Source organism: Phyllostomus hastatus, unplaced genomic scaffold, assembly GCF_019186645.2.
Source record: "Phyllostomus hastatus isolate PE091 unplaced genomic scaffold, TTU_PhHast_1.1 phas_contig_283, whole genome shotgun sequence".
Taxonomy (NCBI): Eukaryota; Metazoa; Chordata; class Mammalia; order Chiroptera; family Phyllostomidae; genus Phyllostomus; species Phyllostomus hastatus.
This window is the reverse complement of record NW_025333833.1, coordinates 9543059-9558995: the sequence shown is the minus strand read 5'-3', so window position 1 is coordinate 9558995 and position 15937 is coordinate 9543059. Positions and strand designations below refer to the sequence as shown.

At 43.2% G+C, this 15937-nt stretch overlaps 1 protein-coding gene across 1 annotated transcript in view; it reads left to right on the top strand.

The window, feature by feature from the left end:
• ACBD6 (acyl-CoA binding domain containing 6) overlaps positions 1–15937 on the top strand; it is a 130376-nt gene that overhangs the window by 94134 nt on the left and 20305 nt on the right. The window lies entirely within an intron of this gene.

Sequence of the window (15937 nt, the reverse complement as noted above, 5' to 3'; positions counted from 1 at the left end):
CATGGCTAATTTTCAGGGGCTATCATTAAATCCTTGAAAAAAATGTCCTAAAGAACAGCCAACAGAGGACATTTGTATACACAGAGATGTTTCTCCAAAAGAATAATAACTGATTCTAAGAGAAGGCTGAAACTTAATTTTAATACCTCAGAATAGTGAAAAATCTCCATGCAGATACGAGGATGCACAGAGAAACCCACAGAGTCGTCCCCCTGGTGTTTAGGAACATACGCTTTGGGGCCAGAGACCGAGAGTCCTGGCTCTGCCACCTGCAAACTTTGTGACCTCAGACAGAGTCACTCAGCCTAACCTTCAGTTTCTTCATTTGTGAAATGAGGCCGCTCTATGCCCACGTCGTGAGGTCTTTGGGTGGATTAGGTCAGAGAACACGTAAATTGCTCCGTGCAGTAAACAGATTAGCCGCTACCATCATTGATTGTTCTGAAATCCATCATGCTTGTTACATTGGCCGGTTATGGGCAGAATGGTATAAGAAATAAAGTATTACGAAAGTTGCCTGGAATGCTCATCTTCATCTGTTTTACTACTCATAGAAGACACTGCATATGTCTTTATTACAGAATTCTGATGCAGAGGTGACCTGATGAAGTCCTTTTTCCTTATTTTTAAACCTGCATCAGAAGTTAAAACCTTTTTATTTGATTCTTATTTGCTTAGCCATACATAAAATCTATCAAATCACAGGAGCAGTGAGAGGAAGAGGTAGAGCAGGGGAATGAACTAAAGCTAACATCTGTTGAGACTCTATTCCCATGAATACAGTCATTCATTCCCTTTCATAAAATCAGTCACTTGTGCCAGAAAAATAGCTCAAAAATAGTTTCAATCTAGAATGTATGGATTATTTTTTTTTACTTTTCTTCCCATAGGCTCTGTCCTATTTTATTGGGTCCCCAAAGAAAGCAGTTTATTAAATATTTCTTTAGGAAACCCAGGAACGAATTTACAAAACAGGACTAATTTAGACAGTAAACACTGAAGTAAAAATCTTTCCCTGTTTTTTTTAATTTGTTTTTAAATTGCCCTAAAAGAGGATGAGAGTGTGTGGACCACCATTCGATAATATTTATACCCAAGTAGTTCTGAAGACATCACGGTGCTAAGATCTGAAATCCTAGCGTCAGGGCAGACAGAGGGTTAAATCTCTGAGCTGTAGAAGCAGATTGTGTTTTCCTTTTGTGATCCGGGCTGACAAGACATCAGTATTCTATTCATCTGTTGGGAATTAGGCTGTTAATCCAATCAATGACTCTTGAGTGAGCGGGGCCTGCCTCCCCCACTGGGGAGCAATCGGATCAAACTGCAGATTGTTTGAGAGCACAGTGCTGTCCTCGTGTCAGGTGGAGTTCTCAAGCGCTCCCTGGTGGGTTGGGGATCGGGAGAGCTGTCCGGGCCCATTTATCCTGCCCCTTAAATAACCAGGTATCTGCCTCATCCGCACAAACGCATCTGGCAGTAGTGGCCGCAGGATGCGATAGAAGCCCATTAACTTGAACTCACCAAAGTGTGGGTGGAAGGAAGAAACGTTTTCAAACACCCCACAAAACAACTTATGTACAAGCTTTTTGACTTCGTTCACATTGTTCTCCTATTCCTTGAACCCTAAATCATTTTCTCTGCTGGGCTTTCTGGGGCGTTGTTGTTGACCGCTTTACATCCCTGAGCTGTGTCAGCCCCCGGGAGCTCTTGCCGCACACCGACCTCGCCCGCCTGCGTTTTTGTCAGTCAGCAGGGTACGGGTAAGTTTCAGTGTGGATTATGGGAACGCTAATTAAATAAATTTTTAATTTAAAAATATCTTTCTCTGAGGAATGCTAATTAAATAAAATTTTAATTTTAAAATATCTCAGTCTGAGCATACATAATTTTGACATCTTTTGCAGTGTAGCAGAATTTGATTTCTAATTACTGACTTAATAGTCCATTAAGTACATTTGGAAATTATTATTGAACTGATTACATGGATGTTCAGAGTTGCAGTTCTCTCCTGTGAAATGCTGCCCCAAATTTTTCCTTTTAAACAGTCAGGTGACATGAGCTGTCATAAAGCAAAATTTCCAAAATGGCAAAGAGAAAAGAAGACACTCAGTATTCCGATCTTAGTGTAGACAAGCTTAAATTGCTTTCTGTCTGTATTACATAAGAGTATTCCAACAAGAATTTCCTGAATCTGCCCAATTCATCCATTCATCCTGTGAGTGTTCTGTGTGTGCCTTTTACACGCCCAGGCTCCCGGAAGCCTTGGAATGATCAGAGTGAGCGAGACAGGCGAGCTCCGCACTCTCCGGGAGCGCCAGTCTAGTGAGGAACCCACACCAAAGCAAGCGAATAAACAAGTGAGAAAGACCGTGTCAGGTGAGTGCTAGGAAATCAGTAGGGCAGATTGGTTACTACGTGCAGATGAGCAGAGAGGTCGAGGTCGGACCTCAGCAGGCAGGTCACAGCTAAGCTGAGGCTTCAGCGGAGAAAAGTTGCTGTGAGCCAGGCCCCGAATCCCTGGAACGGGGAATGAGCTTGACAGACCAGGGACAGGCTGCTTCCCTGCACGCTGTGCTCCAGGCCCACGGCTTTCGGGCCCGGAAAAGCTTCTGAATGTCCTTAGGAACTTGTGAGAAGGGAGGTAGCTGAGCCCGTCCCTAGAAATGCTGGCTCGGAAGCCGGGCCGAAGGGGCAGAACCCGTGTGTGCCGTGAGCCGTGAGCCGTGAACTGTGAACCGCACTGAACAGGTGTCTCTGACCAGCGCACTCCCTTCCCAAACCCGTCGTCACAGGCTTAGTGCTTCTGCCTGTGCCTTTGCTCGAGTTTTTTCCTTTGCCCGTGATGTCTACCCTTACTCTTTCACACGTGTGTTCCTCTCAGGTGCCACACAGCACTACTTACAAAATACTCTTGCAAAAAAAAAAAAAAGCTGAACCCAAATCTAGTAAAGCCTGTGAATAAGTACGTGTGATAATGATGTAAATGACGACAAAAGAAAGTAGATGGCAAATCTGGACTGTGGGACATCCTGCTGAACAGCTGCCTCTATGTCTGCGGCTCGTCAGTGGCGTTAAAAGTGCAGGGGCGGGGGGCTGTAGGTGGAGAACCACCCAAGAGACGCAGCAGTCCGGTGTGACATGTGAGCCTTGTGCGGGTCCTCAGAGTACAGATCAGCTACAAAAAGACGTTATTAAAACACAATCAGGAAAATCGGGTGCTGTGGTTCTATAAGTACATTTCTGTGTTCTTTAGAGTTGTATATAGACATACATGGGGGGATTAATATAATGTCTAGAATCGCTTTAAACTATTTCTGTAAGAAACAAAGGAATAAATGAAGCAAACAGCGAGATCACTGCAGTAGTTGAATCTAGGAGATGAGCCTATGGAAGTCTGTGTGTTCTGTTTTTGTGTCCGTGTGAAATTTTTCACGTGAGCTCTTTCAAGGGCATGAGAGTTTCATTTTTATCTGAAGGGAGCACAAATATGTAAAGGTGGGGAAATACAGTACTGCACCATTGTGCCTTACTGAACTGATGAAGGATACTTAGTTAAAGTATAAAAAGGTACTGCTGTTGCTTCTTGACCCTTTGGATAAGATCAAGTATAAAAAGATACTGCTTAAAAGGATTTATCAATAAGTGCTGTAATTCCCCGTCGCTTTCAGAGTATGATTTGATATGCACCTGGCTTTTCAGGAATAAGTCTTTTGCGTGAAATGACTAATTCCTGTGATACTTTGTTACAATTTTAAATGCTATGCTCCACTGAAGGAATTAGATTAATTCCTTTGATTAATCTTTAGGATTCCTCTAGTACATGGAATATTCACATTTTTAGAAAAATACTGATTATCTGGGCTCTTAATACAGTGAAGTTCAAGGCAACTTCTACCTTAATGTTTAGTAGAACAGAGAAAGGTGTGTGTGTTTGTAGCAGATGGAGATCAAGCCAAGTTCTCAGTGGAAAAATCTTTGGCCTGCCAAAAAGTCTAGAAACATAATAGCTACTGTACAGTTAAACATAAATAATTAAAAAAAAATCCATAGTATTAGGTTTATAATAAAATCATCATCTACCCACTGTGGACTACATGTAAGTGTGCATGCAGATGTGGGGGAAGGGCAGCATCGTTCTGGGAGAAGGAGTCCGGCCCGTGAATGTAATTGTTGTCACAGCTACCAGTGGTTCTTACTGTCCTTTTCACGAAGGTTTGTTTCCTGTTAGTAGACTTTTCTCCCCTCCCCAGCCCTTCAGCATGCAGTATTAACCTTGGAATAGTTAGCACTTCTGCATAACATTCAGAACTACAGGTAAACCCGGGCAGGCCTGGCCATGAAGGCCAGAAGCAGGAATCCAGCGAAGTGGGAAAGTGTCAGGTGAATGACATTTGGGAAGGCGGGGAAGTTAACTAAAGCAGAGCCTTCCGTCCAGTTACCGCTCAGGATTAAGTGGTCCTGGGCCCATCCACTGAGTGCGTGTCTGTGCGTTTGCTGCAGCTCGGCTCGATCTAGAGCCAGGAGACTGTGAGAACAGGGATGACTGAGCCCCTCCCAGGGCGCACCGTTGCCTCAGCAGGGAATGATGCACACACAGCACCATCACGTCGATGCAGTGCCTGCTCTGACGGAAACGCACAGGAGGTCACTGGGCCACTCCACACGCAGCCACTTGTTTCTGCCCCGGGCTTCTCAGAGGAGGGGAACCCTGGCTCGCCCTCTTGACCTTTTCCTGACTGGCCGCTCCTCCCTGAGTCTCTTCCCTCAGCTTCAGGTTTGGCTCTAACCCCACTTCTTTGGGTCATTCCTTACCAGGCTTGTTTTCCTCTGTCTGCTCTTGTTGAACCACAGGCTCCCCTCCACCCCACCCCTCACTGTGTACCTTCTCTAGGTTGCCCCATTAACACCTGTGGTTCCAGTTATTCCCGCTGGCCTGCGGTTTTTCAGGTTCTGGCTCTAGCCCAGACCTCGCTCTAAACTCCAGGTCCCTATTTTCTAATAGACCGTTGGGTGTTTTCACGTGGGTTTGGGGGCAGGAAGACGCAGGGTCAAATGAGGATAGTACTGCCTACTAGCAGTGCGACCCAGCTGAAGTGCGTACCCTCTCTGAGTCTCATCTCCACTTTTGTAAAGTTAGGGTAATAATACCTACTTCAAATGGTTTCTGGGAAGATTTGATTACATGTGAAAATGCCTACCACGGTTCCTGGCACACATAAACGGTGTAAAAATACAAGTTTTTGTTTCTAAATTTTTTATCAGTCCCTTGTGTTGACTGTGAGTGTAAGCAAACAGTGCACACACACACGACTATATGATGGTTTATTGAGTAAAGAAAAATTAAAGCCATTTTACCAAGACTTAGCTACTAGTGCTGTTAGACTAAAGGCACAAATCACTTTAAAGTCACAAAAGTGCCTGCAGCAAATCTAATGGGTTGTAGAATAACTCTATAATAGGTGAACAAATAGACCTGGCATCTTGCCTGCAAGGTAGTCCGGCTCATGCTCAAGCATCTTGAAGCATCTCCTTGTGTGGCAGCAGCAGAAGCGAGGTCACTGCGGCAAGTGTGAACGTTGTAAAACTCAAACAATGGTTCTTCAAGAGAAAAAATGAAAAAACAAAAAGTAAACAGAGGGGAAAGCATAAAAAGTGGGTGGGCCTGACAAATTTAACACATCTTAGCGTTGGGGGTGCTTTGTAGAGGGGGTTCAAATACCCATTATCAGAACAAATGTCACTGTGGTGAAACATACAGAACATGAAGTTAACCATTTTTAAGTGAGGACTTTCGTGGCCTCGGGCACAGTCACATCGTTGTGGCCTCGTCACCACCACATTCCCTCTGCAGAAACGTTTCGGCCCCCCACCCCCACGGAAACTCTGTGCCCACACCTCCCTCCTCCGGCCCAGGCAAACCACCGCCCCGCTCTCCGCCTCTGTGCACTCGAGGGCTCTAGGCACCCCGTGTGAGTGGGATCACAGCACGTTTGTCCTTCTCTGCCTGCCTACGTCGTTCAGCACTGTGTCTTCAAGGTCAACCCGTGACATGGCATGTGCCAGAATTTCATTCTTCTTAAGGCTGAGTAGTATTTCATTGTACGCATAACCACGTTTTGTTTATTCTTTCGCTTGTTGATGGACGTTTGGGTTGTTTCCGCCCTTGGGCCGTTGTGAGCGATGCTGCTGTGAACATAGGTGCACGGATGTCTGTTTGGGCACCTGCTTTCACTTCTCTGGGGCGCACACCCAGAAGTGGGGTTGATTTCTTGAGGAACTGCCACACTGGTTTCCACAGCAGCTGCACCATTTACATTCCCACCAGCAATACACAAAGGGTCAAATTTGCCTGCGTCATCGCCAGCACTTAATATTTCCTGTATTTTTGACAATAGCCATCTTAATGGTATGAAGTGATGTCTCATTGCGTTTTCAGGAAATTTTAATATATAGCAAATAACTGACAGAACACTCAGATTAAACAAATGCCTAACAAATAATGCAAGCCATAAAATGATATAAAGATGTCTAGATTGAGAATAAACTTGTTCACTAAATTTTCAGTTTTTTATAGGCATAGATACCTATAACTCATCTATATTACATTTCTCGGAATTGTTTATCATGGTAAAGAAGGTAATTATTTATTAGATACACCACACGAACTACCAGAGAAATAAAATCAGCAATGCAAACATTAAAACACTAATTAAATCCATCTCACAAATTTTCACTAAATACTTATTGCTCCATGACCTGTATGCTACAAGACACTAGGGAACAGAAATACATGTTAGCCATGATCCCTTGCCCCCTGGTTGCTTACTGTTGAGACAAGGAGAAACTTATTAAATAATGAGAACAGTTGAGAGTTAGAATACAACTAAGTGCCATGAGGAGATGCACTGGGACAGTGTTTAAGGAAAAGAAATGGTGTTGAGGGGAGATCAGTGTGAGCCACAATAGTCCAGAGACATCCTTAGGAGGGAACTGTGGCCTGTCATGAACTGTAGTGGCTAAGTGACAATTGATGGCCACTGAGGTGGGGATGGGGATGGGGATGGACCGCAGAAGCAGCTCCGTCTGAGACACGTGTTTGTAATGGAGAATAATTGGATAAAGTGAAACCAGAGCTTGGATGTTACGATGATCAGATTGAAGAGTGGACTGCTGTATGTTTTAAAACGGGATACACGATGGACTTTTTTAGTCATCTACATATGTAGTAGGTTTTTATTTTTAGTTTTTTAAAAGATTTAATCTGTTTATTTTTAGAGGGAGGGAGAAAGAGAGGGAGAGAAACATCAATTGTGAGAGATACATCGATTGGTTACCTCCTACATGTCCCCAACCAGGGACGTGGCCTGCAATCCAGGCATGTGCCCTGACTGGGGAACCGAACCAGTGACCCTTTGGTTTGCAGGCCAGCGCTCAATCCACTGAGCCACACCAGCCAGGGCTGTAGTAGGTTTTTAAAATGTTTTTAACATACCATAATTTTGTTTCTTTGATTGTTTTACAAAGTTGAGATATTATAAAAAACATTGTAATTCTCTTTCTTATTACACTAGTAATAGTATGATTTTCTAAGTTACAAATACTTTATGACCACCATTTTAAATTGCTACATAGACTTCTGGTCAAGATGGAGGCACAGGTAAACACAGCTCATCTCCTTACACAACCACACCAAAATTACAGCTAAATTGTACAACAAACATCACTCAGTACTGTCAGGAATTGAGTGGAATGGAAGTCTGACAGCTACAGAATTAAATAAACCACATCCATCCAGACTGGTAGGAGGGGCGGAGATGCGGAACTGGCTGGTCCCACAACCACGTGTGTTGGATAAAAATTTGGGGGAGGTATCTCAGGAGTGAAGAGTCCCAGCCCCATACCAGGGTCACAAATCCAGGGTTCCAGTGCTAGGAAGACAAGCCCCATAACTTTTGGCTACAAAATCAGTGGGGACTGAGTCGGTGGAAGAAACTTTTGGAGTCCTAGGCAATTCCTCTTAAAGGACCCACACATATTCTTACTCAGACTCACTCCCTCTGAGCTCCAGTACCAGGATAGCAGCTTGAAAGGCACCAGTGACATATAGGGAGGAAGTGAAGTATCTGGCATCGAGACAAGAGCAGGGGGACAGATTTCTCCTAGACAGAAAGGCAGGCAGAGGCCATTGTCCCTTCTCTGAGCCCTCCTCCACAGAGTCACAGAGCCACAGGTGGGTGCCATATCTGAGACTCCATCAATCTGGCTAATACTGTTTGCCCCACCCTGGAGATTCCCAGAGACTCCATCCCAAGAAACTTAAGGGCCCACCCTTGAGTTTCTGTGGATGGAGTTAACTGTTAACTGTGACTTTTCTGTATGAGTGGCTGGTGTTGGCTCATGCTTCACAGCTTCCTAGATCCTCTCAAACAGGCAACAGCCAGCATCAGTGAGTCCCCAGCCTCCATACCTCTTACTAAGTGGCACTAGCAACAGCCAGCCTAGATTCAAGCTGAGCTTCACCTTGAAATCTCCAAGATCAGCACAAGTAGCAGCCATCTCAGATTGCTTTATAATCCAGGCATAGTGACCTCAGGCAAAATACAGATGGGGGCTGACCTTGGCCTGCACCACCTAGGAAACCACAGAGCCTGTACACCCAGTGGACAGTTATAGACCACGTCAGAGTACCACCACCCTGCCCCTAAACAGCTGATCCTCCACAGGGGGTGGAGGTTGATGGCCAGTGGTCACAGGCAGTTGTTGCAGCTGACTGACCTGGGTAAGTCCTTCCCATCGACCTGCCAGCAATAATCAGTGCTCAACTACAAGAGGAGGGTGTACTCAGCCCACATAAAGGGCACACCTCGAGTACCCAGCTTGGGTGATAGGGGAGGCTGTGCCACTGGAGCCTATAGGACACCTACTTCATTAGGCAGTACTAGCAAGACAGAGAGTCATAGCAGCTCTACCTAGTACATAGAAACAAACACAGGAGGCTTCCAAAGCAAGGAGGCAAAGAAACATGGCTCATGTGAAAGAACAAATCAAAACTCCAGCAAAGGACCAAACAAAATAGAGACAAGCAATCTGTCAGATATAGGAGTTCAAAACACTGGTTATAAGGATGCTCAAGGAACTTAGTGAGGACCTCGACAGCATAAAAAAGATCTAATCAGAAGTGAAGGCTATACTGATTGAAATAAAGAACAGTTTATAGGGAAACAACAGTAGAATGGAGCAGGCCAAGAATCAAATGAATGATTTGGAATATAAGGGAGAACAAAGCAACCAATCAGGGCAACTGCAACAAAAAAGAATCTTAAAAAAAAAAAAAAAACACCAAGGATAGTGTAAGCAGCCTCTGGGACAACTTCAAGCATTCCAACATTTACATCATAGGGGTACCAGAAGAAGAGAAAGAGCAAGATATTGGAAATTATTTGAAAAAAAATAATGAAAGAAAACTTACCTAATTTGGTGAAGGGAATAGACATGCAAGTCCAGGAAGCACAAAGAGTCCCAAACAAGATGGATGCAAAGAGGCCCACACCAAGACACATCATAATTAAAACACCAAAGGTTAAGGATAAAGAGAACCTTAAAATCGGCAAGAGAAAAGCAGTTACCTACAGGGGAGTTCCCATAAGACTATCAGCTGATTTCTTAAAAGAAACTTTGCAGGCTAGGAGGGATTGGCAAGAAATATACAAAGTCATGAAAAGCAGGGACCTACCGCCAAGATTGCTCTACCCAACAAAGATATTTAGAATTGAAAGTCAGATAAAGAGCTTCCCAGACAATAAAAAACTAAAGGAAGCCCTGGCTGGTGTCACTCAGTGAATTGAGCACCAGCATGTGAACTAAAGGGTCACCAATTCGATTCCCAGTCAGGGCACATGCCTGGGTTGTGAGCCAGGTCCCCAGTTGGGGGTGCATGAGAGGCAACCACACATTGATGTTTCTCTCCCTCTCTTTTTCTAAAAATAAATAAAGTCTTAAAAAAAAAACGAAAGGAGTTCATCATCACCAAACCATTATTATATGAAATGTTAAATGGACTGACTTAAGAAAAAGAAGATCAAAACTATGAACAATAAAATGGCAATAAATACATATCTATCAACAGTGGAATCTAAAAACCAAACTAAGCAAACAAGAACAGAGGCAGAATCAGGGATATGGAGAGTTTTGATGGCTGCCAAATGGGAGGGGTTGTGGGGGAATGAGTGAAGAGGTGAGGGGATTAAGTCCGAATAGGTAGTTACAGAACAGCCTCAGGGATGTAAAGTACAGGAAATGGAGTAGCCAAAGAATTTATATGACCCAAACAATGGTGTGGAGGGAGTGGGGGGTGCTAGGTGGACAAGGGCAAAGGGAGTAAAATTGGGACAACTGTAATAGAATAATCAATAAAATATAAATTAAAAATAAATTGCTACGTAGTAATCCACTCAACTGACATTAACTTTTCCTGTATTGCTGGACATTAAATTGTTTCTAATATCTTGCTAATCTAGATAATACTAGAATGAACTAAAATTTTTTCATAAAACTTTTTAAATATTTGAAGCATTTTAAAAAATAGATTCTAAAGGTGCTAAACCAGAGGCAATGAACATTTTCTAAATGTTATACTCATTTTGCTCCTACCAACAACAAATGAAAGTGTCTCTTTCATAGCACCCTCTGTGGATGCAGAGCTGTTTTGTGGACCCAGCAGACTCTGAAAATTTTCATTGTGAGGAGTGAATGAGTAGGAATGAAGAGAGTCGTTTCTTGGGTTTCTCCACTGGATGTGTGATTATTTACCATCCAAACGATATAGAATAGAGTGGACTGAGGTATATTGAGTTTTTACTGTAGAGTACTATAGCAAGAGTACTGCAGTAAGCAGAACCCCCTTCAGAAGAGAGAGCAGTTTGGCCCTGTTTTCTTCTGTACCTGACTCGATGCCAGCTTAGTAAATTAATCTGTAACAATGCATAGACTAAGCTACAGCTCCATGATATATGCCTCCTTGGAAAGGTACAGCAGTCAGCCAAGGAGAAGTCGAGATGAGTGCGTCGTCCCAAAGAGGAAGATTACTACACTCTCTGATGAGATGTGTCAGTTTGCAGATTGCGGTTAATGGGAGCTACACAGCACACTGATGTGAGACTGTAATTTAGGCCACCTGTTGTCTTTATTAACCTGCAAAAATGGAAGTCGAGCCATATTTCTCCTTCCTGGCATTCACTTGTCTTGATTCCCCTTGCTTCTTTCCAGCAGCATTAGTACAATTGAGAAAACGTGGGTTTTGAAGATCAAGGGCCTGGGACCCAGGGCAAATTCTATATAAAGTCTCTGAGCCTCATTTTACCCAGCTTGAGAATGGGAATAATAATGTTTATGTGATGGGGTTGCCGTGAGGATTAAAAGGAACAGTGTTCTAAAACTTGCAGCACGTGGTAGGAATTCAGCCAATGTTTCTTCCTTTCTTTTCCCCTTACTCTAACAAAATCTCAACTATCTAGCAGCCTTTGGAAAGATAAACATTCTAGATTAGTGTTGGTTTCAAATAGCAGAACATTCTGCTTTTTATTTTTAAGGTTTTTTTCTATAAAATATTTTTTCTAAAGTGTATCCAGTACTTCATTGCTTCCTTCTTAAATCACTGCACTATGTAGCATGAGTATTTATAGACACTGTGAAACACAGGGCCAAGCTTCTCTCTCTCTCGAGACTGCTGAAATCTACTGGCTGGCATGCAGCCCAGCCCCCTTTATGGCTGGCTCTTCTCTCTGGTCTAAAATACCTGCCACTTGCCGCTGCTGTCACAGCTTCTAGTTCCTGCTGGCTGCTGCTACTGCTCCCCAGCCTTTCTTCTAATTACCATTAGGCTTCGCTGCCCCTCTTACCAATTCTGCTCTCTACTCCTTGCTTTCCTCCACTTGTCTCTTCCCATGTCTCTTCTGCCTCCTGTTGCATCTCCTATTTCATAGGTAAGGACTGGCCTAGCACTGCGTTCTCGAGCCAGCAAGAAGAACCCTTCTCCACAGTGAGCCAGCCAGTCACGTGTTTAATACGGTCCGTGTCAGCATTTCCCCCCAGACTCTGGGCCCTCTTCCAGGTGCTTGAGAATGCCAGAAAGTCAAGTTCCTGCATCAGTGAGGTATAACTATATTGGTGTTCCTGCAAGCAGTTTAGTCTTATTTAACTTTCACTTTATACAAAGTTTTGTGCTAGATGTAAGAGCAGAACACAGACATATTCATATGATACAAGGTAAGAGATGAAGGTGGGCGAGAGAAAATTTAAGGAAGGATTGTGGAGGCTCATGGTTCTGCTTCAAGTTGTAGAGAAGAGCGGCTGCTTGGGAGGCCAGTCCCAGAGGAGGGGGTGGAAGCGTAGAGGTCTCCAGGAGCAGGACGGAGGACCAGGCCTGGGGAGAGGAGCTGCCGTGGACGGTGAAGAACCACACAGCGAGGGCCACAGGCACATTTTTCCTGTTCTTATCTGAGAGTCTGGGTTTTAAATCTCCTATATTATTTTGTCATTTGTGTTCCCCATGAATTTTTATTTATTCGAACAGAAAGGACATGGAGGTATAGTGTAGGGGTTGCACATCTCTATGCCTTTGTACTTTGAATTTTAAGGATGGTTGAATTCATCTACATTTTAACTTTATTGTGTGGTTTTGTGTATTTTTAATTTAACTGAGTATTTTTATTTTACCCTAGTGTGTAATCCCTTACAAAGATTTCAAGTGTATGGCCAACTTTAATTTATTGGAACTGTTTTTGCTGCTGTTTATAACAACTCCATATTTATTACGTTTGAACATTTCTTTCAAGCTAAAACAGAAAGGAAAAGCATAAATAACCATGACAAACAACCCTCTTCTGGTGTGGTCATTTGAAATGAAACAACCAAAAAAATTTAATCAACTTAAATTTAGAAAAATTAGCTGATATAAGTTGTAAACCAGATGAGTAAAAGCTTTCACTTACTCATTCTTGACATTCAATTCCATTTATTCTTTGTAATATATTTTAAAACAGAATGTTTATAAAGACCAAGGTTTGGGTTTCCATATCCTATTTTGAGGTTACCAAAAAAAAAAACGTTTGGAGTCATTGTCCTGCTTTGATACAAATTACACTTTAACATACAAAAAGGAATAACAGGTAAAGATTTTGTAGACACAAGATGATGGGTTTTATTAAAGCATCATAATCGTAATAGAGTATTGTAATATAGTAGTTGATTTTAAATAATTATTAATAATGATTAAAAACTAAACAGGGTTTGCATTAGTTACAGTCATCTAGTTCATTGATCAAACACAACTTGAATACTTATTACGTGCTAGGCACACAGAGGAGGAATGAAGGAATAATTTACATTGGGCCCCTAAAGACTACAGTTTAACTCAAGAGTAGTTTCAAATAGTCGTCCTTTGTTTCCCCCAAATTCCTGTTCTTAGACAAGTGAGGTAGTTAGACATATAACCAGTTCATAATGGAGGGAGATTCTCGCCGTCTTTTTAAAGTACTTTTCTCTGGCACTCCGGGACGACAGGAAAGAGCACGATTAGGAGACAGCTCGGTTGTCCTCCTGTCTTTTTGTTCCCCACTTGCCGATCAGTTGATCAGTTCCGTGGCTAGAGTCGTGGTTCTCAAGTTCATACCCCTGCTCTAATTGATTTCTTGTGGACGTGCCCAAGGCTGAAAGATAAGAAACCTCAATATTTCCCATTAAACGCTAGGACACTTCAGGGCACAGCACTGGAACTCAGAAGCCTCAGATTAGGTACAGCAGGTGCCCAGCTGGGGAACGCGGCAGACGAGAAGGGACGGGGTGGGGTGGGGCAGGCTGACCCCACCGTGCTTGTCTTCAAAAACAGCCATGCATAAGTAACCATGATTTTAATTGGCTTGATAAGGTTTTATTGGAAATAGTTAATAATGGTAAGCACGGGAAAATATTTGTAAACATATACATGGTATTCCAATTCAGAGAGGGGACAAATGAATAGTAGCTTTTTCCTGGTGCATGCTCAAAGGGTGGTGTGCCAGTTCAAGTGAGGAGGGTGCCTGTCACCTTCGACCGAAGGCTGCACTCATGCATCTAGAAAAGTTCTTAGAAAAGTCATCATAAAATACAGTTGCAAACTTCTAAATTGTCAATTAGTTTAATCATATTCTATTACAGGGTCACAGGTCTCATAGATAAAGAGAGGTGGTACATTCTAACCTTAGCAATAATATTGAAAATTGTCCCAAGTTACGTCACTAGCTCATAATTTTTATCATTGCTTCTAATACCTCATAACCAGTTTCCTTCAGTGCCTCCTTATATATTCACTTGAAATTCTATTTGGAAAATAAAATTTATATTCAATATCCAATTATTGGATAACAGCAAAACCTCTCACTAGGCACATGGGAAAATTCATCCCCGCCCTCAGTCTGCTATTCCTCTTTGAACGGTTCCTGCTGCCCTAGTTCTGTGTCTTTCGAACTGACGCTGGCAGGGAGGGCACATCGGGTCTGCATGGGAGTGGCAGTGTCGCTGTGGTCACAAAAAGGAAATCCAGTGACCCTCGGCCGAACTTTCTGCTCACAGAGAGCATCTGGGAAGCATGTTATTTCCATGGCTCTCTATATAAAATCTTGACTTGGAAATAAGGCCTTTAATTCAGTTTGATAAAATGCTTTTAGCAGTAAGGAAAAAAAATCAGGATTTGCCTACTGAGTTTTATGCACAGAAAACAGCAGCATAATTAGTGGCTTGATGTTAAAAATAATTTAAATAGTGTTTCCTCTATATCAGTTTTGAGCAAAGTATTTAATGTTTTCATCAGTACTTCATATGGTAGAATAAAAAAAATTAACTTACTACATTTGATAGAGTGCCCAATCTGAGGAGAGAAGAAAACTAAGTCCTTAAAAGACGATTATTAATAAAATGTGGACATGATGAAAAATAATAAAAGTTAGAAAGGATTAGTGCAGAATACGTGTGGGGAGAGAACCTCTCAAGAGTGACCAACATGTTCTGTGCGCATCTAGAGAGAAGACGGCAAGTCCACCTGAATGCAAAGCGATCTGCACCCGCTTAACTATCACCTGTGTCTCCTGCTCATCACTGTTCAGGCCACCTCGGCCGATCACACCCGGCATTACACTCCACACTGCAGGAGATATGTGGGGACTTTAAAAAATCAGAGTTCAGAGAAGAGAAGAAAGGTAGTCAAGAGATTGAAGGATAAATCAGTGAGGAAAGATTAATATGTGCTTTCAGTTCATGAAGCACACACTGTGTGGAAGACACTGTGACAGGCCCTGGGAGAAGGACACAGGCCCCGCCTGTGCGCGGCTCACAGCCCCGTGGCAGAGCCGGACAGGCGCACAGAGTGCAGGCTGTGCCGCGGTGGCAGGGAGGAGGGATGCCCGACCCCGCCGGAGGACCCGGGAGGCATCCTGAAGGAGATGAACTGTGTCATAACGATGTACAATAAAGTTTTTTAAAACCCCAAAGCCTTAAAGAGAAAGTGGTACGTTAAACCAACAGTGGGTTGACCTGGAGGGATTGGCCGGTCTCCATTCCCACCAACCACCATCGGGAAGAAAGTAGACTGAAAAAATCCCACTGACACAGAGTTGACACGGAGAGTGAGTCTCTGCCTGTGCTCCAAGCCTGGTAGTGGGGGGGAGGGAAGGGAGAGAGGTTTGCCCTTCTTAAATCCACGCTACTTACCTGTTCAGAAATCCCGAACCGGAGAAATAAACACAAGGATCTCGGACTGATAACATCTCTGTGGTGCCTAACAGAAACAAAAGCAGAATCATTCTAGAGGGAAAGACTTTCAATCCAGGGAACACAGCCCAGAATTTTTCGCAGAGAAATCCCCACTTAAAACGAATTTGCAGTCCAAGATTGTAAGCACACAGGA